The sequence below is a fragment of the Poecilia formosa genome, unplaced genomic scaffold, assembly GCF_000485575.1.
Source record: "Poecilia formosa unplaced genomic scaffold, Poecilia_formosa-5.1.2 Scaffold157, whole genome shotgun sequence".
Taxonomy (NCBI): domain Eukaryota; kingdom Metazoa; phylum Chordata; class Actinopteri; order Cyprinodontiformes; family Poeciliidae; genus Poecilia; species Poecilia formosa.
In genome coordinates, this window is record NW_006800096.1 from 248,765 (window position 1) to 274,533 (window position 25,769).

The following is a 25,769-nucleotide window of genomic DNA, read 5'->3' on the forward strand; positions in this document are numbered from 1 at the left end:
TGATGGAAATTAACATAGAACCTGAAATGCATCGTTATGTTTGTAGAGATACTCTGAATTAAATTACTGAATTCAAAGTTTCCCATGGTCGTCCGATTTACTGAGAAGCACCTGTGAGCGGCACAGCTGAGTCTAGCTTTAAATTAAGTAAAGTGTTGATTAACAGCCAGCGACTGCCAGGAAACTGGGCTAACATTTGAGTCCAGGGAGGAAAAAGGCGATAAACATCTTTCCAGCATCCATTATCCGGACATTATTTAAAGCCCTCACTCTAACTGCTGCGCTTTAATGCAATGCGAATTGCTGACCTTGAAAAGCAGGTAAATGCATCAACTAGATGTGATATTTCAAAAAAAAAAAAAATTTCAACAGCTTTTAGTCTCGACAAAGAGCCCTTCTCTCATCCGACACACTGTAGTGGACGTGAACTTGCGCTGCCCCCCCCCCACAGATGCCCGGTGTGATGTTTGACAGATTCCTCCCTCTCCAGCTAGGCTCACAGTAAATGTCCATCTGGCAGCTTCCCATGGGTACTTATTATTCTCAGCTAGCCAGGGGTGTTCTTTTTTTTTTTTTTTAATCAGCCTGCCAGCGCCTGCCTCAAAAGAGTCGAGCCAGATCCAGAACTGCTCGCAGATGCTTCACCGGCCAAACTGTTCTGGTTGTAGTGGCATGGCACTGAGTTTTCAATTACACAATAAGAGATATCTGGATGCTCTCAGAGAGAGAAAGAGAGAAAAAGATGCATTTGAGATGCAACACATTTTTAGAATTGGATCTTTTTTTTTTTTTTTCCCTCTCCACATAAAATCCACCAGCTTCACCTTGGAAATTAGGCGATTGATTTTTCCCATGAGCAGATGCTTAGAACCGCCGGTGCGCTGCATGTCCTGTTCCGACACCCCGCTACCGTGGGTTCAGTCATGCCGTTATAACCTCTATCCCTCTCCCGCCACCCACTGAGCATTTCTGAAAACACTCTGAGAAAACAAAGGATTCTGCACTCCCTTTTCGGTTTCACATATTCCGTCTAACCCGGATGGACCGCTGTTAGCCTTCTAAGGTTACGGCAGCTGTAATTTCTGCTTTGAGTGTGATGTAATCTTTCCACAACAAAGCACAGATGTCTACTACTGTGAAGAAGAAGAAGAAGAAGAAGAAGCGATTAGGGTCTGTTTGAGTCAAGCGAGCAAGAAAATGCATCAAAGTATGGACTCCAGCAAGCGCAGGGGATCGTGACCAAAATAAGTAAAATGACAAAGAGTTTTTGCGTTATTTTTGTGGGTCCGGCCGCATCAATAACAGCTACAGACAAAACACCATTCCCTGCTACACTGCTATTTAGTTTTGAGTCACCGAGAATTCTTGTGGTGCATTATAGTGGAAAAAGAAGGAAATTATTTGTGTTGCATTCCTCAGTGCACCTCCCCTTTTACATGATGCCCCTAAACAAAAATCCAGTTCAACAAATGATTTTCAGAAGTCCCCATATTAGTATTCTTACTACAGATGTTCCCAATAAAAGTCACTTGAGTTTGCGCTTGTAAAGTGACAAAATGTGTATTATGTGTATTTTACATGCGTGTATTAAAACTCAGATGAACAATGTTTCGTTTATATCCACTTTTCTGTATCTGGGCCCAGGGATTAGTTCAATCCTCTTTTTCTAGTTGCTTGAGTCACGATCCCCTCCGTTCACCTGATTCTCCACGTCAATGTGTGTTCTTCCTCACTTGAGTCAAAGAGGCGCTAATCATTTCTTTTTTAACAATAGCAGGCGTATGTGCTTTGTTGGGGAAGGATTACCTCATACTCACAGCAGAAATTACAGCAGCAGGAGGTCGACAGTGGTCCAGCTGGGTGAGGTGGGGAATGTGAACAGCTTTTACAGGCTGGGGGGGAAAAATAAAATAAAATCTGTCATGATTGTTTAAGAAGATAAAAAAAAAAAAAACATGTTTCATATTTGAAAAAAAAAATGAAATTAGGAGTGGCCTGTAATATTTGCACAAAGGCGACGCCACATTAAGCCATGAAGAATCAGAAGGCCACTCCACAGAGCTGCAGTCTGCTGCAGCTGCCAGTTTAGGCTTGGTAAACATAAATTAAAGGAGGTGTGTTTTTTTTTTTTTCCCCTTGCATCATTCACCCCCAGTGTGTTCTGCCCTTTACAAAACAACCTCCGTCCATCTGCAGATCCGTCTCCCTGCTGATCATCTGATCTGAGTGCAGGAGCGTTTGCTCCAATACAGGCTTTGCTGTCATCTGTCTCAGATAAAGCCAAGGGTGACCGTCATCCTCCTGTGGCCTCGCTCTTGTGCTTTTGTGAGCTCATGTGCTTCTTAGCCTCTTAGTTGTAATCCAGACGATTTTTTTTTTTTTTTTTTTTACAGAATAGGGTTTTTTTTCCTCCACACTAAAACTCCTTTTATACGTTTTATCCTCAGCAGGCTATTGTTTTTCATTTTTTTTATTCCAATATTGAGAAGACTTTAAAAAAACAGATCTAATTCATTTCAACAATTTTTGTTCAAGTTTCCAGTTCAGTACAAATGAAGGTTGTTCTTCTCAATAAAAGCAACACCGTTTATAACACACCAAGACATTTGTTTTTCTTTTAAAGGTATAAAGAAAGAGGCTGCATTTTCTTTTCTGGTTACTGTAAATGGGAGAGGAGAAGGGAGCTGGGGAAAAAAAAAAAAAAGAACCACTAAGGTAAACCATTTGGGCTGCACCGTAGAATCATTGGCTTTCTAAAATCTTCCATCTCAATTTCAGGCAATATACTCAAAAATGCCCACATAATAAAATTTCTTGTGCTGTAGCCTCATTGTTGACTAAGGTCCATCTGAGTGCACTTCATGTGATGAGTGGGACAATGGTCTGTCAATCTTGAGCCTGCAATTGACTGACAACCTTTTCAGGATGAACCCGCTACAGTCCACAATGCATCTTAATCAAGAAACCTGACAGCATTAATTTGATTTAAAAAAAAAAATAAAAAATAAAAAATACAAATATTCTGATCTGTGCTATTTTTGAATCAAATCGCGGCTCAAACCTTTTTGAGATATAACCTCAGACAACTTCCATTCATGGCTGGCAATACCAAGCTCCTATCTGTACGACCCAGCATTTCTAATAGTTCGCCGTCCAATGCTCCACTGTCCAGTCCATATGGAGAACTGGCTCATGCAGACCAACAACACTGGAAATATCATTAATGAAACAATCAACATTTTGAAATTCATCGACACAATGCAATGTTTCAATATTTGACTGTGTTTCTATGACTTTTGTGACTTCATGACGTAAAGTACCTTGAACTGCCTCATTCCTGAAATGTGCTTTACAAATCATTTTTGCGCATCTGGCAGTAACAAGGTCTTGTTTTGGTTGGCGAAACTAAAATTATTCCAAAAATGTTGTTAATCATAGTTAAAATAAAATGCTAAAAAAAATAAATTCAATAGCTTGTTTCTCTTCATAAATTAAATTGCCATTTGAAAAACTATTTATTCCGATTCTCTTTTCATGACATCGACACTGCTTATTTTGAAACACCACTGGAAATAGAAGAAATCTCTAAGGGGTTCATTACTTTTATAGCACTATATAATGTCATACAGAAGATTTGAATAGATGGCAATATGAAGAGTAAGATTTCTATAAAGTAGAGAGATGACAACGTCCATAGTGATTAAAATTCTCATACTAATGATGTCCTTCTCCATTATCAACATATTTGCCCCATTATTTGAGAGGTTTTGTATTTCAGTCTTCAGAGAGTCCAATCAACTTGTCCAATCTGTTTTCAACATGCAGAGTGCAAACGCCTACCAAGGTACGACATCCAAACGGTCTTTTGCCATTGCGATATTTCAAACATCGACTGCAATTCCAAATCCAATTAAATATATTATACAGCTCTCATACGAACACCGTTGAATGTTCTATAGGTTTGATGATGTGTGCATAGTGAATGGTACGATTGGGTTTAAACTTCCGCCCACTCTCCACAGTGTGAAAACAAACACCATGTCTGTTTAAGACAACATTGCTGACGTGTTCTTTGAACCATCTGGGCTATTTGATTCTCATTTGAATACAATTCAAATTGAAGGTACACAGCTCAAAATGTGTATTCTCACGTGTGTGTGAGGGGGCGGGGGGAACTAGGATAGCTGAAGATTGCAGAAAACTGAATATCTTAACCAGGCAAACAGCAGCATCTCTGAGTCGCCTCAGCTCCAACTCCTGTGTAATTCTCTACCATATTTATGCATTTGCATCACTCCCAAAATAACAAGACAACTCACTCTGGAGGACTGTGCTATGAAAAATAAAATGACTTACCTAGTGTGGAACAGTTGGTAACATCTGTGAGCGCGGTGTTGGTGGAACAAAGGAAGGGTGGGCAGTGGGGATAAGAAGGAGAGAAAGAGAAAGAAAAAAGAAATGTCAGCAAATTACAACGTACAGAAAGCCAAACTTTAATGCAAGGAGGAGGTTGTCACAAGTTCTGTTGAAAAATGACGGTCTGCTAGCATTATACAGACTCGGGGGTTAGGTGCAGTCCCTGTCAGAAGAAGGGGTGACAAGGAGGAGGACATGAAACATCTTAGATAGTTTCCCTTGAGGATCCTACGTGTGTCCAACTTGCATTAATATCTGTCGCTTTTTCAACATTTTAAGGGTGGAGGCAAAAAGGGCGCAAGCAGGAACCTCATCTATTACCAGTAAGTCTTTTTTTTTTTCTTCGCAGTGTTATATAACCACACTGAGCAAACAAATGTGCTCAAACAAATGCACACAAAAGTACTCCTTCTCCCATAAGTCTCCAAGATAATTTATTATCTCACCCTGTGTGCTTGGATTTCCTGCTTCTCCCAAAGCTTGTTAGTCTAACTGCGGACATTCAATTCACAGAACCAAAGCCGAAATAAACTCATGGACTATGTGCCCCGCAAAAACTCCACAGTGCCACAACAAGAGAATAACTGGCTGGCCAAGAATAGTCCCTTTGGCAATGTGTTAATTAAGTCACAGCAACATGGTAATCACTTCTATGATTTACAGGAAATTTTATGAGGACTAGTAGCGTTCCAGTTGTTTCAAATGTTTTAATTATTGCTCTGACTGCACATCTGAGCAAGTTGAAGAGCATATTTCTTGTATATTGGGAGATCAATGTACATCTGCCTCATTTTAGCGGCATTTCCTGTTTTAAAGAATGGGAATATTTATACCTAAGGTCAAGGATAAAATAAAACTGGGATTACTGATATAAATCCAAGAGTGCATTTATTTTATGAAACATAGCAAATCATACTTTTAGTTCACTATAAACATGTCATTGTTCATTCAGTTGCATTTTCAATCTGTCCAAAATGTGAGGGGTTTTTGTTGTCGTCGTTGTTAATATTTGATTTTGTTGGGCTCTGACCAGCCGATACAAATTTTACCACAATAACAAATTCTCTTTAGCAAAGACTGGAAATCCATCAGAAAATTTCTGGTGGTTAAATTCTAAATGTATTCTATTGACCTTTTACAGCACTGGCCTCTTTTCTGTCCACTTTCTCCCAAAAGCACAAAACTGCTTTCTTGTAAATGCACAATAACGCAAACCAAAAAGAAACAGGATAAATTAAGTAGAACAAGATGTACAGTGAGGGAAATGGCTAACTGGTGAGCTAATATACTACCATCGGTGTTGCTTACTGTGCAGTCTGGTTGTGTTCTTAAGCAGAATTTGGAGGTAATGTGATTTATCACCAGTGATGTCTATCTCGCTGCATTCATTTACATTTTTGGTGTGCACGGTACAAATCCCCAGGTGGATCAGGGACAAGAAAATGTGATTACAATATCCGTTTTGCATGTAGGAACAAATCTATTTTCAGACAGAAAGGAGGGGGGGAGAGATCGGGGTTGGGTCTCACGGATACTCATTACCATTCTGTCTGACACACATTCGCACTGTTGTACGGCTGTTGTTGCTAAACAGAGAGCTCAGCTGAGGACCTTGAAGCTTCATGCAGGGAAAATTGGGCTCAGGGGAGGAAGGTAGCAGGGACTGATGTCAAACTTCAAGAGCCACTAGAAGCACCTGGGGTTTCAATGACATTAGCATTTGGCTTGTTTGGTAGAAAAGCATCCAAAGGGAAAGGTCCAACTTAATAAAAATGGAAAGGAGATAATCAGGAGGAGGTACCATTCTTTTAAAAGTAATACCTGGTGCCACAAACCTGACTCAGGAAGAATGATAATGCTCAAATTCAACAGCATTCATATGTAGAAGGCAGAATAACTACCATGCCCATAGCCCACTTCACACTCCTATTGCTCTAATCACATTGTCTTGTTAATATAGGGTTTTCCTTCTGCACTCAACTGAGGATTATTGATTTTACCCGAGTCCTGCGGAGGAAATTTGGACGCCTGGCCTATCAAAACCAATGGAGGAAGCGGGGGCCTAAATGTATTAGACGACTGGGGATGGTGGAGAGAGACTCTAGTGGAAGAAACAAGTTCCTTCAATAAGCCCTCTCTGTGAACCAGGAAATAGACGAGGACTCAGACACCTTTTTTTATTTTTTTATTTTTTTTCCCACCCGCCGCAAGTTCTCCGTTTCCTGTTTTAAGCAGATAAGCTGCTTTCAGCGTCTTAGTTATGCTGGGAAGAACCCACAGCACAGCAGGAAACTTCAAAAACTCCAACCCACCCCAAAAAGAAAGAAAGAAAGCTGAGAAGTCTGTTCTTTGTGCCGTCTTGTCTGAACTGACGAGAAGGATTTACGGGATGTTTGCAGTGGTCAGTGGTAGTGGTACTGGGGATTACAAAAAGCCTGTGCGATGCGAAAGAATGGGCAAGTTACTGTTAATGCACAGATTTTTTTTTATTCAACCAATAGTTGCTTAGTTCGACCATTAGTTCATGTTTCAGAAACACGGTGCAATTTGTCCTTTAAACTTTGTTTGAATCCTTTTTAGCTAAGGCTGTACAATATTAGGAAAACATAATATCAGAGCCAACCCAAGGCATAATTCCCTTCAATTGAAAGATATTTTATTTGTTCTAAAGAGAAAATAAATGTTGCCATAACTCATATCAACCAAACATTTTCAGGGTTGTTGTGGATGGAGATACTGTGGGCAATAAATCTCTGGTATCAGTCAGTTTTTTTTAAGACTGAAGACTTAAGACTCAAGATTGTTGCTGTGTGACAGTTTGAGGACTCACGACATAACAGATCAACATCCTGGTCAGAGGTAAATATATTCCCCATTTCCTGGATGACACTATTAAGAACAAGCACTGCTAATCCACCTCATTTGCTTTTTCTGTCCTTCTCCGTGTTGCTGCATGGTTAAAATGTCTGACAAAGAATTTGGATTGTCTGTTAAGATTCTTGCGTATTATGATCGATGAAAGAATTGTTTTAAATGTGTGTTTGAGCTCGGTTTGTTCTCGACTACTCCCCAGCAAACAATCAGTTATCCACAGCTGGTTTTAAGCTAAGCTAATTACACTTGACCTTCTCACCCAGATTCCTCATTTCTGTTCTTCACAGCAAAAGGTGCCCCACATCAAATTCTTCTGAAGCCCCAAAACAATCTTGGCCCAGCCCTGAACATGATGTTGTGGTGGGTGTATAGTTCACTCACTGTTTAATATCAAGATTGAATGTTTTCTCCTGTAGCTCGGATGTGACCGCACCCACTATATGCATTTGATGATTACTGAGACATTTATTTTAGGGATTTACTTTCCAAGGCTTACTTTCTTCAAATTTAATGCACTAAGATTAACATGTCTTTAAACAACTTGTGAAATCCCAGATAATCTTATGGCTTTGCAAGCTTCTCCTTGATTTACCGCCTTTGAGATAAATGAAGGAACACCTGAGGATGCTCTTTTTAAGGCCACAACTCAAATACACTGCTTCCTCCTACGACATTATCAAAACTCTGAAGAAATCAGTGAGGTTATTAAGAAGAGAACTGTTCACCCTCACAGATTTAACTCATTCTCATGTATGTAATTTCCAGAAGCCTAAAGATTTACATGCAAGTATGGCGTAACCAGCATGTAGTCTGATAAAACTAAACTTGACATGTTTGGCCATAATGACCACTGGTACATTTGGAGGGAAAAGGAGAAGCTTGCAAGCCTGAAAACACCATCCCAACTCCAAAGTACAAGGGGTGACAGCATCATGTTGAGGGAGTAATTTCCTGCCGGATGGACTGAAATACTTCACAAAATAGACATCATGAGGCCAGAATCATTTGTGGAAATACTGAAAAATCATTTTAAGACATTAGATAGGAAGTTTAACCTTGGACACAAGGCACAAACAGTTTTTCCAAATAAAACTTAAGCATACCGCAAAATTACTTACAAAGTGGTTTGGGCCAAACATGTCAATGTTTAGGGGTGGCCATCACAAAGTCTTGATCTCAGTTCCCTAGAAAGTTTACTGCCTGACTCAGTTACACTAATTCTGTCTGGAGGAGCGGACTAAAATTTGATTTAAGATCAGATTGTAAAAAGAAACATGGTGATGTGTGTTTTTATGCAGCATTTGTAAGTATGTGGTTTCAGCTGTATATCAGGAGCGGCTTTAAAAGTGAGTCCATCCACTCAAAAATATATTACTTAGAAGCAGAGTTTGAGCAGAATAAAAGATTTGTTGTCACTGTAACTATAAAAACAGTTAAAGACATAAGCCCACATATCAGTAATGTGAAATTACTAAACTTCTGAAATATAAAAATGGAATATATAATTTCCCATATTTTATATATATATATATATATATATATACATACACACACAACATTGCATTCTGAGTGATCAGAATGCAATGTTGCATTCTGATTACTCAACTAAGATAAGCAGAATGCCTATAGCACTGTTGATATACATGCTCTTCTAGTATTAAGAACATTATTTTTTTTTATGTTTCCAACCAACAAGTTAGCTTTGGTTAGCTGGGTGACAGCAAGCATTAACAGGTGGGGGAGGAGGAGCTCTACCTTATGTTACACAGAGCAAATAAAAATCTTGTCATTGCAGCATTTTACCTCATCTCTTTAAACCAAATCCTTTTTTCTTTTTTACCATCAATGTTGTAAGACTTCATAAGCTAAAATAATAAAAAACATTTTGTAAATGTCGCTGTTTAGGTCATGTGTTTTATTTATTATGCAGTATGCAAAAATTGCCTTTTTAGTTACATACATCTTTTGGCTTAGCAAGGTTGACCTCTATCCAAGAATTTGGATTAAATTTAAGACATCATCTGTCCTTGGTGGGATTTTTTTTAGTGTGAGGTGGTGTATCGTGCGTCCCTCTGAGACTGCAGCTCTTGGACAAGGACATCAGCTTTCTCAAGAGACAGTCGTTTTGACACGACCGGTCTTGACTTGTCTCATTCATCACAGAACACTCAGCGCACAGCAGCAGGGACACGATTAAGGCAAAAACAGGGGATACGGTAGCTCTGATGGTCAAAACATACCTATTCTTACCTGACATATAGTCCAAGTTTTCCCGAAACTTATAAATCGCATGTCCAAATTAATATGTTAATCCCATGAATGCTCAATGGGGAAAACTGTGTGCATTAACAAAAAAAAAACAAAAACAAAAAAAAAAACAAATAAGTGTTTAGTTGTTAATCTTCCTCGTTCCCAGACATGTTCTGGAAGCTCTGCCCAAACCTGATTTACCCTTATTCTGCTTTACATTATGCTCATACACACCTATAGTCTTTAATGTCTTGGAGATAAAGGACTGAAGGTTAATATTCTGTCAGGGAAATTTGTCTCCGAGATCAATTGAGGGGCGAAAGGGAAAGTGGCATTCGTTTGCATGTGGAGAGCACTGAACACTTACCCTTACCTTTCAATTTATTCAGCATATGTTCATTGCTTCATTTTTACATTCATCAGTTTGCTTAACACAGTTTCCATTCTTCAAAAACAACATTTAGAGGTTGATGCATCGTATTTCAAAGTATCTATTTCAGTAGTTAATTTCTGTTGGTTTTGATAAATGTGGCTGATACGGCTAATGAAGGCTCAAAATACTGGTTTTCCGAAAATCTAAGTATTTTATGCACTGCAACTCCACAAAATCTCCCCAAGTATCTCTGTCAAGTTTCTAACTCAAATATCTTAGCACATTTAAAATAATCCAAAACTAACTTCTGAGCAACCTTTCGGCAAGACTGTTTAAATAGTTTTCAGTAATAATTGTTGAATACTGATTTTTTTTTTTTTAAAGTATTAGTTTCACCAGCAGATTTATCTCACTTATAGCAACACATTTTTCCTTTGTCATAAGTGAAATAATCTGCCAGTGGAACTAGCAGGTTTCCATAAATATTAGGGAATTGTTGATTTAAATGATTCTCCTCTATCTTGCTGACTGATTCCTTGTAAGTTAGTTTAGTCTCATTTTAAGTTTAGTAAGATATTTGCACTAGAAATTAAACAAAAAAAAAAAATGGTGAGATTTTGAGTGTTTGCAGTGTAATACCAATAAAAGTTTATGGGCTTCTAACTTCTAGAGTGATTTTCACTGAAACATGTCCACATTATTCTACCACACTTTGTCCTTCCGCTCAACTTTAACTTTATATGCTTTGAAGCAAGCCAAACATCTGATTTAGCAATGACATTTGTGACTTATCTTCAAAATATAGCAACATCTGCAATTGGTTTCTCCCAGAGCAAATAAAAATAACCATTGTTTTGGGTGGTCTTGTCTAAATTGCCCTCAGGTGTGAGCGTGGGCATGAGTGTTTAGCTGTCCTGTGAGTCCAACCCCAGGACCCTGCACAGGCAAGCGAGTAAATTTTAACCTGAGAGGCGTCGATACAAATGTTAGGACCTAAACTTTCCTGGCACACTCATTTTTCTTGTTTATGGAGTGCTTATAAGTATTAATTTATGTTGATCGTTGGGGGGAAAACAATTGTTTTCTACATGGTTCCCCCATCTTTCTTACGATCTTATGTTTTGCAGCCACACTCGCACACGTATCCACAAGGGGAGCAGAGAGGGCTGGCTGTCCGAAGTGGCTGCAGGACTGAGTGGTCTCTAATTGGAAATCAAAAGCTGGAAGGCAGCCGTGAAGGAACAGTCCAACCTCAAGAACTCGTCGCTCAATTTAGACCGTGACAAAAAAGCCCCCTGCTTCTTGTTTCGCCATTTAACCTATTCACCAGGGTGGAATTGGAACAGCTGTTTTTCTTTTTTCTTTTTTTTTTTACAGCACCACATAATGGGACAGAATGGCTCTTGCTGGCTACAATCCAGCTAGCTTCAGACAGAAAGGCCTCGATGTACAGAGAGAAATGAACAAATGGGTGGGAAAAGACATTAGAAAAGAAGAGCTGGTATCACCGATACTGTAAGAGCTCACTCCCTTCTACCTGGGCTGAAAAAAAAAGAATACTTCTTTCTCTTCTGTTGCAGCAAATATTTTCAAGAGGCCCTGTCAGTCTTCTGTGTATCGAGCAAGAAAATATATATGTTGTCTGATTTGTTTTACACTCCCTCGTCTTGTTGAGGTGCAAAACGACCCCTTTTTCTTTGTGGCAGTTTGATGAGTGTAGTTAGAGAAGAAGAAAAAAGAAAAACTTCATCAGGAGNCCAGCTTCACCTTGGAAATTAGGCGATTGATTTTTCCCATGAGCAGATGCTTAGAACCGCCGGTGCGCTGCATGTCCTGTTCCGACACCCCGCTACCGTGGGTTCAGTCATGCCGTTATAACCTCTATCCCTCTCCCGCCACCCACTGAGCATTTCTGAAAACACTCTGAGAAAACAAAGGATTCTGCACTCCCTTTTCGGTTTCACATATTCCGTCTAACCCGGATGGACCGCTGTTAGCCTTCTAAGGTTACGGCAGCTGTAATTTCTGCTTTGAGTGTGATGTAATCTTTCCACAACAAAGCACAGATGTCTACTACTGTGAAGAAGAAGAAGAAGAAGAAGAAGCGATTAGGGTCTGTTTGAGTCAAGCGAGCAAGAAAATGCATCAAAGTATGGACTCCAGCAAGCGCAGGGGATCGTGACCAAAATAAGTAAAATGACAAAGAGTTTTTGCGTTATTTTTGTGGGTCCGGCCGCATCAATAACAGCTACAGACAAAACACCATTCCCTGCTACACTGCTATTTAGTTTTGAGTCACCGAGAATTCTTGTGGTGCATTATAGTGGAAAAAGAAGGAAATTATTTGTGTTGCATTCCTCAGTGCACCTCCCCTTTTACATGATGCCCCTAAACAAAAATCCAGTTCAACAAATGATTTTCAGAAGTCCCCATATTAGTATTCTTACTACAGATGTTCCCAATAAAAGTCACTTGAGTTTGCGCTTGTAAAGTGACAAAATGTGTATTATGTGTATTTTACATGCGTGTATTAAAACTCAGATGAACAATGTTTCGTTTATATCCACTTTTCTGTATCTGGGCCCAGGGATTAGTTCAATCCTCTTTTTCTAGTTGCTTGAGTCACGATCCCCTCCGTTCACCTGATTCTCCACGTCAATGTGTGTTCTTCCTCACTTGAGTCAAAGAGGCGCTAATCATTTCTTTTTTAACAATAGCAGGCGTATGTGCTTTGTTGGGGAAGGATTACCTCATACTCACAGCAGAAATTACAGCAGCAGGAGGTCGACAGTGGTCCAGCTGGGTGAGGTGGGGAATGTGAACAGCTTTTACAGGCTGGGGGGGAAAAATAAAATAAAATCTGTCATGATTGTTTAAGAAGATAAAAAAAAAAAAAACATGTTTCATATTTGAAAAAAAAAATGAAATTAGGAGTGGCCTGTAATATTTGCACAAAGGCGACGCCACATTAAGCCATGAAGAATCAGAAGGCCACTCCACAGAGCTGCAGTCTGCTGCAGCTGCCAGTTTAGGCTTGGTAAACATAAATTAAAGGAGGTGTGTTTTTTTTTTTTTCCCCTTGCATCATTCACCCCCAGTGTGTTCTGCCCTTTACAAAACAACCTCCGTCCATCTGCAGATCCGTCTCCCTGCTGATCATCTGATCTGAGTGCAGGAGCGTTTGCTCCAATACAGGCTTTGCTGTCATCTGTCTCAGATAAAGCCAAGGGTGACCGTCATCCTCCTGTGGCCTCGCTCTTGTGCTTTTGTGAGCTCATGTGCTTCTTAGCCTCTTAGTTGTAATCCAGACGATTTTTTTTTTTTTTTTTTTTACAGAATAGGGTTTTTTTTCCTCCACACTAAAACTCCTTTTATACGTTTTATCCTCAGCAGGCTATTGTTTTTCATTTTTTTTATTCCAATATTGAGAAGACTTTAAAAAAACAGATCTAATTCATTTCAACAATTTTTGTTCAAGTTTCCAGTTCAGTACAAATGAAGGTTGTTCTTCTCAATAAAAGCAACACCGTTTATAACACACCAAGACATTTGTTTTTCTTTTAAAGGTATAAAGAAAGAGGCTGCATTTTCTTTTCTGGTTACTGTAAATGGGAGAGGAGAAGGGAGCTGGGGAAAAAAAAAAAAAAGAACCACTAAGGTAAACCATTTGGGCTGCACCGTAGAATCATTGGCTTTCTAAAATCTTCCATCTCAATTTCAGGCAATATACTCAAAAATGCCCACATAATAAAATTTCTTGTGCTGTAGCCTCATTGTTGACTAAGGTCCATCTGAGTGCACTTCATGTGATGAGTGGGACAATGGTCTGTCAATCTTGAGCCTGCAATTGACTGACAACCTTTTCAGGATGAACCCGCTACAGTCCACAATGCATCTTAATCAAGAAACCTGACAGCATTAATTTGATTTAAAAAAAAAAATAAAAAATAAAAAATACAAATATTCTGATCTGTGCTATTTTTGAATCAAATCGCGGCTCAAACCTTTTTGAGATATAACCTCAGACAACTTCCATTCATGGCTGGCAATACCAAGCTCCTATCTGTACGACCCAGCATTTCTAATAGTTCGCCGTCCAATGCTCCACTGTCCAGTCCATATGGAGAACTGGCTCATGCAGACCAACAACACTGGAAATATCATTAATGAAACAATCAACATTTTGAAATTCATCGACACAATGCAATGTTTCAATATTTGACTGTGTTTCTATGACTTTTGTGACTTCATGACGTAAAGTACCTTGAACTGCCTCATTCCTGAAATGTGCTTTACAAATCATTTTTGCGCATCTGGCAGTAACAAGGTCTTGTTTTGGTTGGCGAAACTAAAATTATTCCAAAAATGTTGTTAATCATAGTTAAAATAAAATGCTAAAAAAAATAAATTCAATAGCTTGTTTCTCTTCATAAATTAAATTGCCATTTGAAAAACTATTTATTCCGATTCTCTTTTCATGACATCGACACTGCTTATTTTGAAACACCACTGGAAATAGAAGAAATCTCTAAGGGGTTCATTACTTTTATAGCACTATATAATGTCATACAGAAGATTTGAATAGATGGCAATATGAAGAGTAAGATTTCTATAAAGTAGAGAGATGACAACGTCCATAGTGATTAAAATTCTCATACTAATGATGTCCTTCTCCATTATCAACATATTTGCCCCATTATTTGAGAGGTTTTGTATTTCAGTCTTCAGAGAGTCCAATCAACTTGTCCAATCTGTTTTCAACATGCAGAGTGCAAACGCCTACCAAGGTACGACATCCAAACGGTCTTTTGCCATTGCGATATTTCAAACATCGACTGCAATTCCAAATCCAATTAAATATATTATACAGCTCTCATACGAACACCGTTGAATGTTCTATAGGTTTGATGATGTGTGCATAGTGAATGGTACGATTGGGTTTAAACTTCCGCCCACTCTCCACAGTGTGAAAACAAACACCATGTCTGTTTAAGACAACATTGCTGACGTGTTCTTTGAACCATCTGGGCTATTTGATTCTCATTTGAATACAATTCAAATTGAAGGTACACAGCTCAAAATGTGTATTCTCACGTGTGTGTGAGGGGGCGGGGGGAACTAGGATAGCTGAAGATTGCAGAAAACTGAATATCTTAACCAGGCAAACAGCAGCATCTCTGAGTCGCCTCAGCTCCAACTCCTGTGTAATTCTCTACCATATTTATGCATTTGCATCACTCCCAAAATAACAAGACAACTCACTCTGGAGGACTGTGCTATGAAAAATAAAATGACTTACCTAGTGTGGAACAGTTGGTAACATCTGTGAGCGCGGTGTTGGTGGAACAAAGGAAGGGTGGGCAGTGGGGATAAGAAGGAGAGAAAGAGAAAGAAAAAAGAAATGTCAGCAAATTACAACGTACAGAAAGCCAAACTTTAATGCAAGGAGGAGGTTGTCACAAGTTCTGTTGAAAAATGACGGTCTGCTAGCATTATACAGACTCGGGGGTTAGGTGCAGTCCCTGTCAGAAGAAGGGGTGACAAGGAGGAGGACATGAAACATCTTAGATAGTTTCCCTTGAGGATCCTACGTGTGTCCAACTTGCATTAATATCTGTCGCTTTTTCAACATTTTAAGGGTGGAGGCAAAAAGGGCGCAAGCAGGAACCTCATCTATTACCAGTAAGTCTTTTTTTTTTTCTTCGCAGTGTTATATAACCACACTGAGCAAACAAATGTGCTCAAACAAATGCACACAAAAGTACTCCTTCTCCCATAAGTCTCCAAGATAATTTATTATCTCACCCTGTGTGCTTGGATTTCCTGCTTCTCCCAAAGCTTGTTAGTCTAACTGCGGACATTCAATTCACAGAACCAAAGCCGAAATAAACTCATGGACTATGTGCCCCGCAAAAACTCCACAGTGCCACAACAAGAGAATAACTGGCTGGCCAAGAATAGTCCCTTTGGCAATGTGTTAATTAAGTCACAGCAACATGGTAATCACTTCTATGATTTACAGGAAATTTTATGAGGACTAGTAGCGTTCCAGTTGTTTCAAATGTTTTAATTATTGCTCTGACTGCACATCTGAGCAAGTTGAAGAGCATATTTCTTGTATATTGGGAGATCAATGTACATCTGCCTCATTTTAGCGGCATTTCCTGTTTTAAAGAATGGGAATATTTATACCTAAGGTCAAGGATAAAATAAAACTGGGATTACTGATATAAATCCAAGAGTGCATTTATTTTATGAAACATAGCAAATCATACTTTTAGTTCACTATAAACATGTCATTGTTCATTCAGTTGCATTTTCAATCTGTCCAAAATGTGAGGGGTTTTTGTTGTCGTCGTTGTTAATATTTGATTTTGTTGGGCTCTGACCAGCCGATACAAATTTTACCACAATAACAAATTCTCTTTAGCAAAGACTGGAAATCCATCAGAAAATTTCTGGTGGTTAAATTCTAAATGTATTCTATTGACCTTTTACAGCACTGGCCTCTTTTCTGTCCACTTTCTCCCAAAAGCACAAAACTGCTTTCTTGTAAATGCACAATAACGCAAACCAAAAAGAAACAGGATAAATTAAGTAGAACAAGATGTACAGTGAGGGAAATGGCTAACTGGTGAGCTAATATACTACCATCGGTGTTGCTTACTGTGCAGTCTGGTTGTGTTCTTAAGCAGAATTTGGAGGTAATGTGATTTATCACCAGTGATGTCTATCTCGCTGCATTCATTTACATTTTTGGTGTGCACGGTACAAATCCCCAGGTGGATCAGGGACAAGAAAATGTGATTACAATATCCGTTTTGCATGTAGGAACAAATCTATTTTCAGACAGAAAGGAGGGGGGGAGAGATCGGGGTTGGGTCTCACGGATACTCATTACCATTCTGTCTGACACACATTCGCACTGTTGTACGGCTGTTGTTGCTAAACAGAGAGCTCAGCTGAGGACCTTGAAGCTTCATGCAGGGAAAATTGGGCTCAGGGGAGGAAGGTAGCAGGGACTGATGTCAAACTTCAAGAGCCACTAGAAGCACCTGGGGTTTCAATGACATTAGCATTTGGCTTGTTTGGTAGAAAAGCATCCAAAGGGAAAGGTCCAACTTAATAAAAATGGAAAGGAGATAATCAGGAGGAGGTACCATTCTTTTAAAAGTAATACCTGGTGCCACAAACCTGACTCAGGAAGAATGATAATGCTCAAATTCAACAGCATTCATATGTAGAAGGCAGAATAACTACCATGCCCATAGCCCACTTCACACTCCTATTGCTCTAATCACATTGTCTTGTTAATATAGGGTTTTCCTTCTGCACTCAACTGAGGATTATTGATTTTACCCGAGTCCTGCGGAGGAAATTTGGACGCCTGGCCTATCAAAACCAATGGAGGAAGCGGGGGCCTAAATGTATTAGACGACTGGGGATGGTGGAGAGAGACTCTAGTGGAAGAAACAAGTTCCTTCAATAAGCCCTCTCTGTGAACCAGGAAATAGACGAGGACTCAGACACCTTTTTTTATTTTTTTATTTTTTTTCCCACCCGCCGCAAGTTCTCCGTTTCCTGTTTTAAGCAGATAAGCTGCTTTCAGCGTCTTAGTTATGCTGGGAAGAACCCACAGCACAGCAGGAAACTTCAAAAACTCCAACCCACCCCAAAAAGAAAGAAAGAAAGCTGAGAAGTCTGTTCTTTGTGCCGTCTTGTCTGAACTGACGAGAAGGATTTACGGGATGTTTGCAGTGGTCAGTGGTAGTGGTACTGGGGATTACAAAAAGCCTGTGCGATGCGAAAGAATGGGCAAGTTACTGTTAATGCACAGATTTTTTTTTATTCAACCAATAGTTGCTTAGTTCGACCATTAGTTCATGTTTCAGAAACACGGTGCAATTTGTCCTTTAAACTTTGTTTGAATCCTTTTTAGCTAAGGCTGTACAATATTAGGAAAACATAATATCAGAGCCAACCCAAGGCATAATTCCCTTCAATTGAAAGATATTTTATTTGTTCTAAAGAGAAAATAAATGTTGCCATAACTCATATCAACCAAACATTTTCAGGGTTGTTGTGGATGGAGATACTGTGGGCAATAAATCTCTGGTATCAGTCAGTTTTTTTTAAGACTGAAGACTTAAGACTCAAGATTGTTGCTGTGTGACAGTTTGAGGACTCACGACATAACAGATCAACATCCTGGTCAGAGGTAAATATATTCCCCATTTCCTGGATGACACTATTAAGAACAAGCACTGCTAATCCACCTCATTTGCTTTTTCTGTCCTTCTCCGTGTTGCTGCATGGTTAAAATGTCTGACAAAGAATTTGGATTGTCTGTTAAGATTCTTGCGTATTATGATCGATGAAAGAATTGTTTTAAATGTGTGTTTGAGCTCGGTTTGTTCTCGACTACTCCCCAGCAAACAATCAGTTATCCACAGCTGGTTTTAAGCTAAGCTAATTACACTTGACCTTCTCACCCAGATTCCTCATTTCTGTTCTTCACAGCAAAAGGTGCCCCACATCAAATTCTTCTGAAGCCCCAAAACAATCTTGGCCCAGCCCTGAACATGATGTTGTGGTGGGTGTATAGTTCACTCACTGTTTAATATCAAGATTGAATGTTTTCTCCTGTAGCTCGGATGTGACCGCACCCACTATATGCATTTGATGATTACTGAGACATTTATTTTAGGGATTTACTTTCCAAGGCTTACTTTCTTCAAATTTAATGCACTAAGATTAACATGTCTTTAAACAACTTGTGAAATCCCAGATAATCTTATGGCTTTGCAAGCTTCTCCTTGATTTACCGCCTTTGAGATAAATGAAGGAACACCTGAGGATGCTCTTTTTAAGGCCACAACTCAAATACACTGCTTCCTCCTACGACATTATCAAAACTCTGAAGAAATCAGTGAGGTTATTAAGAAGAGAACTGTTCACCCTCACAGATTTAACTCATTCTCATGTATGTAATTTCCAGAAGCCTAAAGATTTACATGCAAGTATGGCGTAACCAGCATGTAGTCTGATAAAACTAAACTTGACATGTTTGGCCATAATGACCACTGGTACATTTGGAGGGAAAAGGAGAAGCTTGCAAGCCTGAAAACACCATCCCAACTCCAAAGTACAAGGGGTGACAGCATCATGTTGAGGGAGTAATTTCCTGCCGGATGGACTGAAATACTTCACAAAATAGACATCATGAGGCCAGAATCATTTGTGGAAATACTGAAAAATCATTTTAAGACATTAGATAGGAAGTTTAACCTTGGACACAAGGCACAAACAGTTTTTCCAAATAAAACTTAAGCATACCGCAAAATTACTTACAAAGTGGTTTGGGCCAAACATGTCAATGTTTAGGGGTGGCCATCACAAAGTCTTGATCTCAGTTCCCTAGAAAGTTTACTGCCTGACTCAGTTACACTAATTCTGTCTGGAGGAGCGGACTAAAATTTGATTTAAGATCAGATTGTAAAAAGAAACATGGTGATGTGTGTTTTTATGCAGCATTTGTAAGTATGTGGTTTCAGCTGTATATCAGGAGCGGCTTTAAAAGTGAGTCCATCCACTCAAAAATATATTACTTAGAAGCAGAGTTTGAGCAGAATAAAAGATTTGTTGTCACTGTAACTATAAAAACAGTTAAAGACATAAGCCCACATATCAGTAATGTGAAATTACTAAACTTCTGAAATATAAAAATGGAATATATAATTTCCCATATTTTATATATATATATATATATATATATACATACACACACAACATTGCATTCTGAGTGATCAGAATGCAATGTTGCATTCTGATTACTCAACTAAGATAAGCAGAATGCCTATAGCACTGTTGATATACATGCTCTTCTAGTATTAAGAACATTATTTTTTTTTATGTTTCCAACCAACAAGTTAGCTTTGGTTAGCTGGGTGACAGCAAGCATTAACAGGTGGGGGAGGAGGAGCTCTACCTTATGTTACACAGAGCAAATAAAAATCTTGTCATTGCAGCATTTTACCTCATCTCTTTAAACCAAATCCTTTTTTCTTTTTTACCATCAATGTTGTAAGACTTCATAAGCTAAAATAATAAAAAACATTTTGTAAATGTCGCTGTTTAGGTCATGTGTTTTATTTATTATGCAGTATGCAAAAATTGCCTTTTTAGTTACATACATCTTTTGGCTTAGCAAGGTTGACCTCTATCCAAGAATTTGGATTAAATTTAAGACATCATCTGTCCTTGGTGGGATTTTTTTTAGTGTGAGGTGGTGTATCGTGCGTCCCTCTGAGACTGCAGCTCTTGGACAAGGACATCAGCTTTCTCAAGAGACAGTCGTTTTGACACGACCGGTCTTGACTTGTCTCATTCATCACAGAACACTCAGCGCACAGCAGCAGGGACACGATTAAGGCAAAAACAGGGGATACGGTAGCTCTGATGGTCAAAACATACCTATTCTTACCTGACATATAGTCCAAGTTTTCCCGAAACTTATAAATCGCATGTCCAAATTAATATGTTAATCCCATGAATGCTCAATGGGGAAAACTGTGTGCATTAACAAAAAAAAAACAAAAACAAAAAAAAAAACAAATAAGTGTTTAGTTGTTAATCTTCCTCGTTCCCAGACATGTTCTGGAAGCTCTGCCCAAACCTGATTTACCCTTATTCTGCTTTACATTATGCTCATACACACCTATAGTCTTTAATGTCTTGGAGATAAAGGACTGAAGGTTAATATTCTGTCAGGGAAATTTGTCTCCGAGATCAATTGAGGGGCGAAAGGGAAAGTGGCATTCGTTTGCATGTGGAGAGCACTGAACACTTACCCTTACCTTTCAATTTATTCAGCATATGTTCATTGCTTCATTTTTACATTCATCAGTTTGCTTAACACAGTTTCCATTCTTCAAAAACAACATTTAGAAGTTGATGCATCGTATTTCAAAGTATCTATTTCAGTAGTTAATTTCTGTTGGTTTTGATAAATGTGGCTGATACGGCTAATGAAGGCTCAAAATACTGGTTTTCCGAAAATCTAAGTATTTTATGCACTGCAACTCCACAAAATCTCCCCAAGTATCTCTGTCAAGTTTCTAACTCAAATATCTTAGCACATTTAAAATAATCCAAAACTAACTTCTGAGCAACCTTTCGGCAAGACTGTTTAAATAGTTTTCAGTAATAATTGTTGAATATTGATTTAAAAAATAAAGTATTAGTTTCACCAGCAGATTTATCTCACTTATAGCAACACATTTTTCCTTTGTCATAAGTGAAATAATCTGCCAGTGGAACTAGCAGGTTTCCATAAATATTAGGGAATTGTTGATTTAAATGATTCTCCTCTATCTTGCTGACTGATTCCTTGTAAGTTAGTTTAGTCTCATTTTAAGTTTAGTAAGATATTTGCACTAGAAATTAAACAAAAAAAAAAAATGGTGAGATTTTGAGTGTTTGCAGTGTAATACCAATAAAAGTTTATGGGCTTCTAACTTCTAGAGTGATTTTCACTGAAACATGTCCACATTATTCTACCACACTTTGTCCTTCCGCTCAACTTTAACTTTATATGCTTTGAAGCAAGCCAAACATCTGATTTAGCAATGACATTTGTGACTTATCTTCAAAATATAGCAACATCTGCAATTGGTTTCTCCCAGAGCAAATAAAAATAACCATTGTTTTGGGTGGTCTTGTCTAAATTGCCCTCAGGTGTGAGCGTGGGCATGAGTGTTTAGCTGTCCTGTGAGTCCAACCCCAGGACCCTGCACAGGCAAGCGAGTAAATTTTAACCTGAGAGGCGTCGATACAAATGTTAGGACCTAAACTTTCCTGGCACACTCATTTTTCTTGTTTATGGAGTGCTTATAAGTATTAATTTATGTTGATCGTTGGGGGGAAAACAATTGTTTTCTACATGGTTCCCCCATCTTTCTTACGATCTTATGTTTTGCAGCCACACTCGCACACGTATCCACAAGGGGAGCAGAGAGGGCTGGCTGTCCGAAGTGGCTGCAGGACTGAGTGGTCTCTAATTGGAAATCAAAAGCTGGAAGGCAGCCGTGAAGGAACAGTCCAACCTCAAGAACTCGTCGCTCAATTTAGACCGTGACAAAAAAGCCCCCTGCTTCTTGTTTCGCCATTTAACCTATTCACCAGGGTGGAATTGGAACAGCTGTTTTTCTTTTTTCTTTTTTTTTTTACAGCACCACATAATGGGACAGAATGGCTCTTGCTGGCTACAATCCAGCTAGCTTCAGACAGAAAGGCCTCGATGTACAGAGAGAAATGAACAAATGGGTGGGAAAAGACATTAGAAAAGAAGAGCTGGTATCACCGATACTGTAAGAGCTCACTCCCTTCTACCTGGGCTGAAAAAAAAAGAATACTTCTTTCTCTTCTGTTGCAGCAAATATTTTCAAGAGGCCCTGTCAGTCTTCTGTGTATCGAGCAAGAAAATATATATGTTGTCTGATTTGTTTTACACTCCCTCGTCTTGTTGAGGTGCAAAACGACCCCTTTTTCTTTGTGGCAGTTTGATGAGTGTAGTTAGAGAAGAAGAAAAAAAAAAAAAACTTCATCAGGAGCTTGTCAGACTCAGAGCTGTCCAGTTTAAAGCCTGCTCAGGCATGACAGTGAGGGAACGAGGAATGCTTATGTTAGCTCTGGAGCAGATGTTCCGTTTCTGCTATAGCTGTCTGCTGTCTGAAAGCCCAAATGCTGTACTGCACTCTGTCCTTTTATTTTCCTTCTTTTTCAAGTAAGAATAAAACTAGACAGTGACAGGAAGATTTTTAGTTAATTAGGTTTGGAGGCAAAGGGAAAATATAATCTCACATCTGTTCATTTTTCAGGGAGTTATAGCCAAAGTCGAATATGCTGCGCCATGCAAAAATATCTGAATCTTTTTCAACACAAAGTGTAATGGTTTTTATTAGTAGTTGTAGTAGTGAAGTAGAATAAAATCCAATTTTGTTTGAATAATTCTAGAAATTTCAACAAGTAATCAGCTCATTCACTCTGATCGTTCCACATAAAATTCACTACAACCAGCTGCAAACAGGGTTTATCGAATAAATCCAGCCATTCTGTGGAGAAGGCAAAGATGTCTTTGGAGAACATTAGCAAACAAACAGCTTCATGAAAACCACCTTCACAAAACTGCTCAAGCTAAATCAAACTGGGTGGAGGGTATCTATGCTATCTGTGATAGCACCTATAAAAAAGTAGACTACTATATTACATAGAGCGTCTTCTATTAAAAATAAACATTTTAAAGACCTACACCACACATTTAGCTTCTATCTTACCTCATCAGTCATACCTCTGTTTATCCATGCTGGGTCAGATCCAAAAAGGAGGCAGGCAGAGCAGAATAAAGCATTAGCCTTGCTACATGCAGTTAGCCTAGCCTTGTTATGACGTTCAGCTGATCAGGTCCGAGCTCTTTCACCTCTACCTTCTCCTGATTAGTTCTTCTCTCTAACGGTATTGTTTTAAGTAATTTAAAACAATTACTTAAATAATTTTTATTTTTCTCTTGCTCCATTTCGAATTTATGTCCGTCTCAATTTCCGCAGCTTGACTGTCAATCAGACACACCTTATGACTGACGGATGTGACGTCAGTCCCGACTTCGCCCTCATAGCGGGAAGGCGGTGGTATGCAAATCAAGCTGCATTCATTTCTGGGCGTAGGAGACAGACATAATGTAAGAGTATCTTAGCTGCTGAATCACTCTGAAGCTAGAACTCGTCGGCAGAAACGTATATACATGTATCCAATATAGATTATTCAGTATTAATCATTATTTATTTGTGTCACTATTAATCATTATTTATTTGTGTTTGTATAGTTATATAAATATGTATTGATATTACTAAATATATACTAAATACGTCTATACTTATGTCTATGGTAGAAGAGGTGCAGCTCACAATGGCGTCTTTTACTGAAGCGGAGCTACTGCGCATGTACAATTTTTTACGAGAGTTTGTGGGTGGAGATACGGCACTATTCAGACAACGTCGATATGCGAAACAGTTTTACTCATCTTTAACTATAAAATATTTATCTTACACAGCTAAAAAATACTATATACATGTATTTTGAAATATTTGTATTTCATTAAAAAAAATATCCACATGGTAATGAGGCGAGTGGTGAGGTGTTGCCCTTGTGCTCTCTAATGGTCAAATAATTGGTTGTATCTGATTTTATTTAGGAATAAAGTAAAGGGAGCTAAATACAAAAGACACTCCATCCTTTCCTGATTTATTATTATTATTATCATTATTATTATTAAACTATGTATAATTGTCTTTAACATTATGCACCACTTTCTGTTGTCTATCACATAAATTCTTAATAAAGAATTATTTGGAAGTTTGTGGTTAGAAATATGACAAAATGTGAATACTTTTGAAAGTCATTGTATTACGATCTCTGTTCCTTTATAATATGGCACCCTCTTGTTTTAGAAGGCAAAAAAACTTTTTAAAATGCAGAAATGGTTTTAGCCTGATGGACCTTGATGACTGATCAGAAGTTGGGAGATTAGAGACCTGGGGGCTCAAGGCTGAGTTCTGACCTTGAGTTCAGCTACGTTCAGGTGGGATAAAGACTTTTTTGCCTAGAGGACAAACAAAAAAGGATGGAATGGGGATGAAGAGGGAATAGGAAAAGCCTTGATGCTCCTAGTGGCGCCCCGTACGTTTGGCCCTTCGCATTAGCCTCTTGTTAAGACAGGCGGCTACATGTCAGCCGGTCTGATCAAGGGCAGTTTAAAAAAAAAAAAAAGTTCAGATTGGAGCGGTTCCTTTTCTCAGTGGTGTGAGCTGGTGAAGTATAAACAGAGAGGCTGTATTGATGTTTGATACTTAACTGTCAACTCGCAAATCAGCTTCCTAAACAGAAACCCATTAACACGGGTCACAAGGACATGCCTGACACCCGAGTGCATTTCCAAATGAAATTCATCAGGTCCGAGATCAGAGTCATTTAGGGCCTCATTGCACAGCAAACATTTACGTCGACTGTCTGAAAGGCTCGTGGAAAGGAGTTCTTTATATCTTCGACTCAAACACATAATTAGACATAATGAGTAAACAATGTGGCTCCAAGCTTGCTTATTGCTTTTTAATTGTGTTTCTCTCTGCGCACGTTCAGTGCGCTCGGGTACCTGTGTATGCCGGCCCATGTGAGGCCAGGTGCAGTCATTACCACGGGACAGATGGATCAGCAGAAGCGCTGCTCGTTTCCCTTGCAAGGCAACACGGTGGCTGCCATATGTAAACTCATCATTAAAACCGACCTGTGACCCCTCCCGCTCGAGCCAACGTTGTTAATTAAGCTTGTCCGGCACTACGTAGGATGTGGCATTTTCGTTTTTTGTTTGTGGACGTTTTCAGTTACCAACAGTAATATAAATACGTGTGCGTATTTGGGTGTGTGTGTGTGTGTGTGTGTGTGTGTGTGTGTGAGGGAAGAGACAAAGGCATGCATCCACTCATGGAGTTTAGAAATGATGTACGTTTATCGTACGTGTCATCGGGGCGCATGCATGCGACTCTGGTGTCGGGCGTGTTTAAGTTTAGGGGCTTCTTTTAATATTGCCGATGCAGCTCCTTTGAAAATTCATTAAAGTGCCTCGACCCTTCTGCCATCTGTGCGAGCGAGCTGGAGCAGCCTTGGGAGCAGCTGGGGAGCTCAGGAAGATGAAAATTCTGACACGGCCAGGAGCGTGCGGCCGAGCCCCCGGACAGAACGAAGAGCCGCCGATATCCCGGCTTTGAACTGCCATTTATTTATTCCTAGACCTTAAATGAAAGCA

General features: G+C 39.1%; 2 long non-coding RNA genes across 2 annotated transcripts in view; both read right to left on the minus strand.

Moving 5' to 3' along the window:
* Positions 1-25,769, minus strand: part of LOC103146364 (uncharacterized) — a 183,242-nt gene that overhangs the window by 46,424 nt on the left and 111,049 nt on the right. Inside the window, exon 4 of the long non-coding RNA XR_477122.2 lies at positions 15,213-15,236. This is a non-coding gene — a long non-coding RNA (uncharacterized LOC103146364). The remainder of the gene's footprint in view (positions 1-15,212; positions 15,237-25,769) is intronic.
* On the minus strand, positions 564-14,829 carry LOC107837602 (uncharacterized). The gene is made up of 2 exons (XR_001663643.1): positions 11,681-14,829; positions 564-824 (listed from the first exon to the last, which is right to left on the minus strand). It is a non-coding gene; the product is annotated as an uncharacterized LOC107837602 (long non-coding RNA).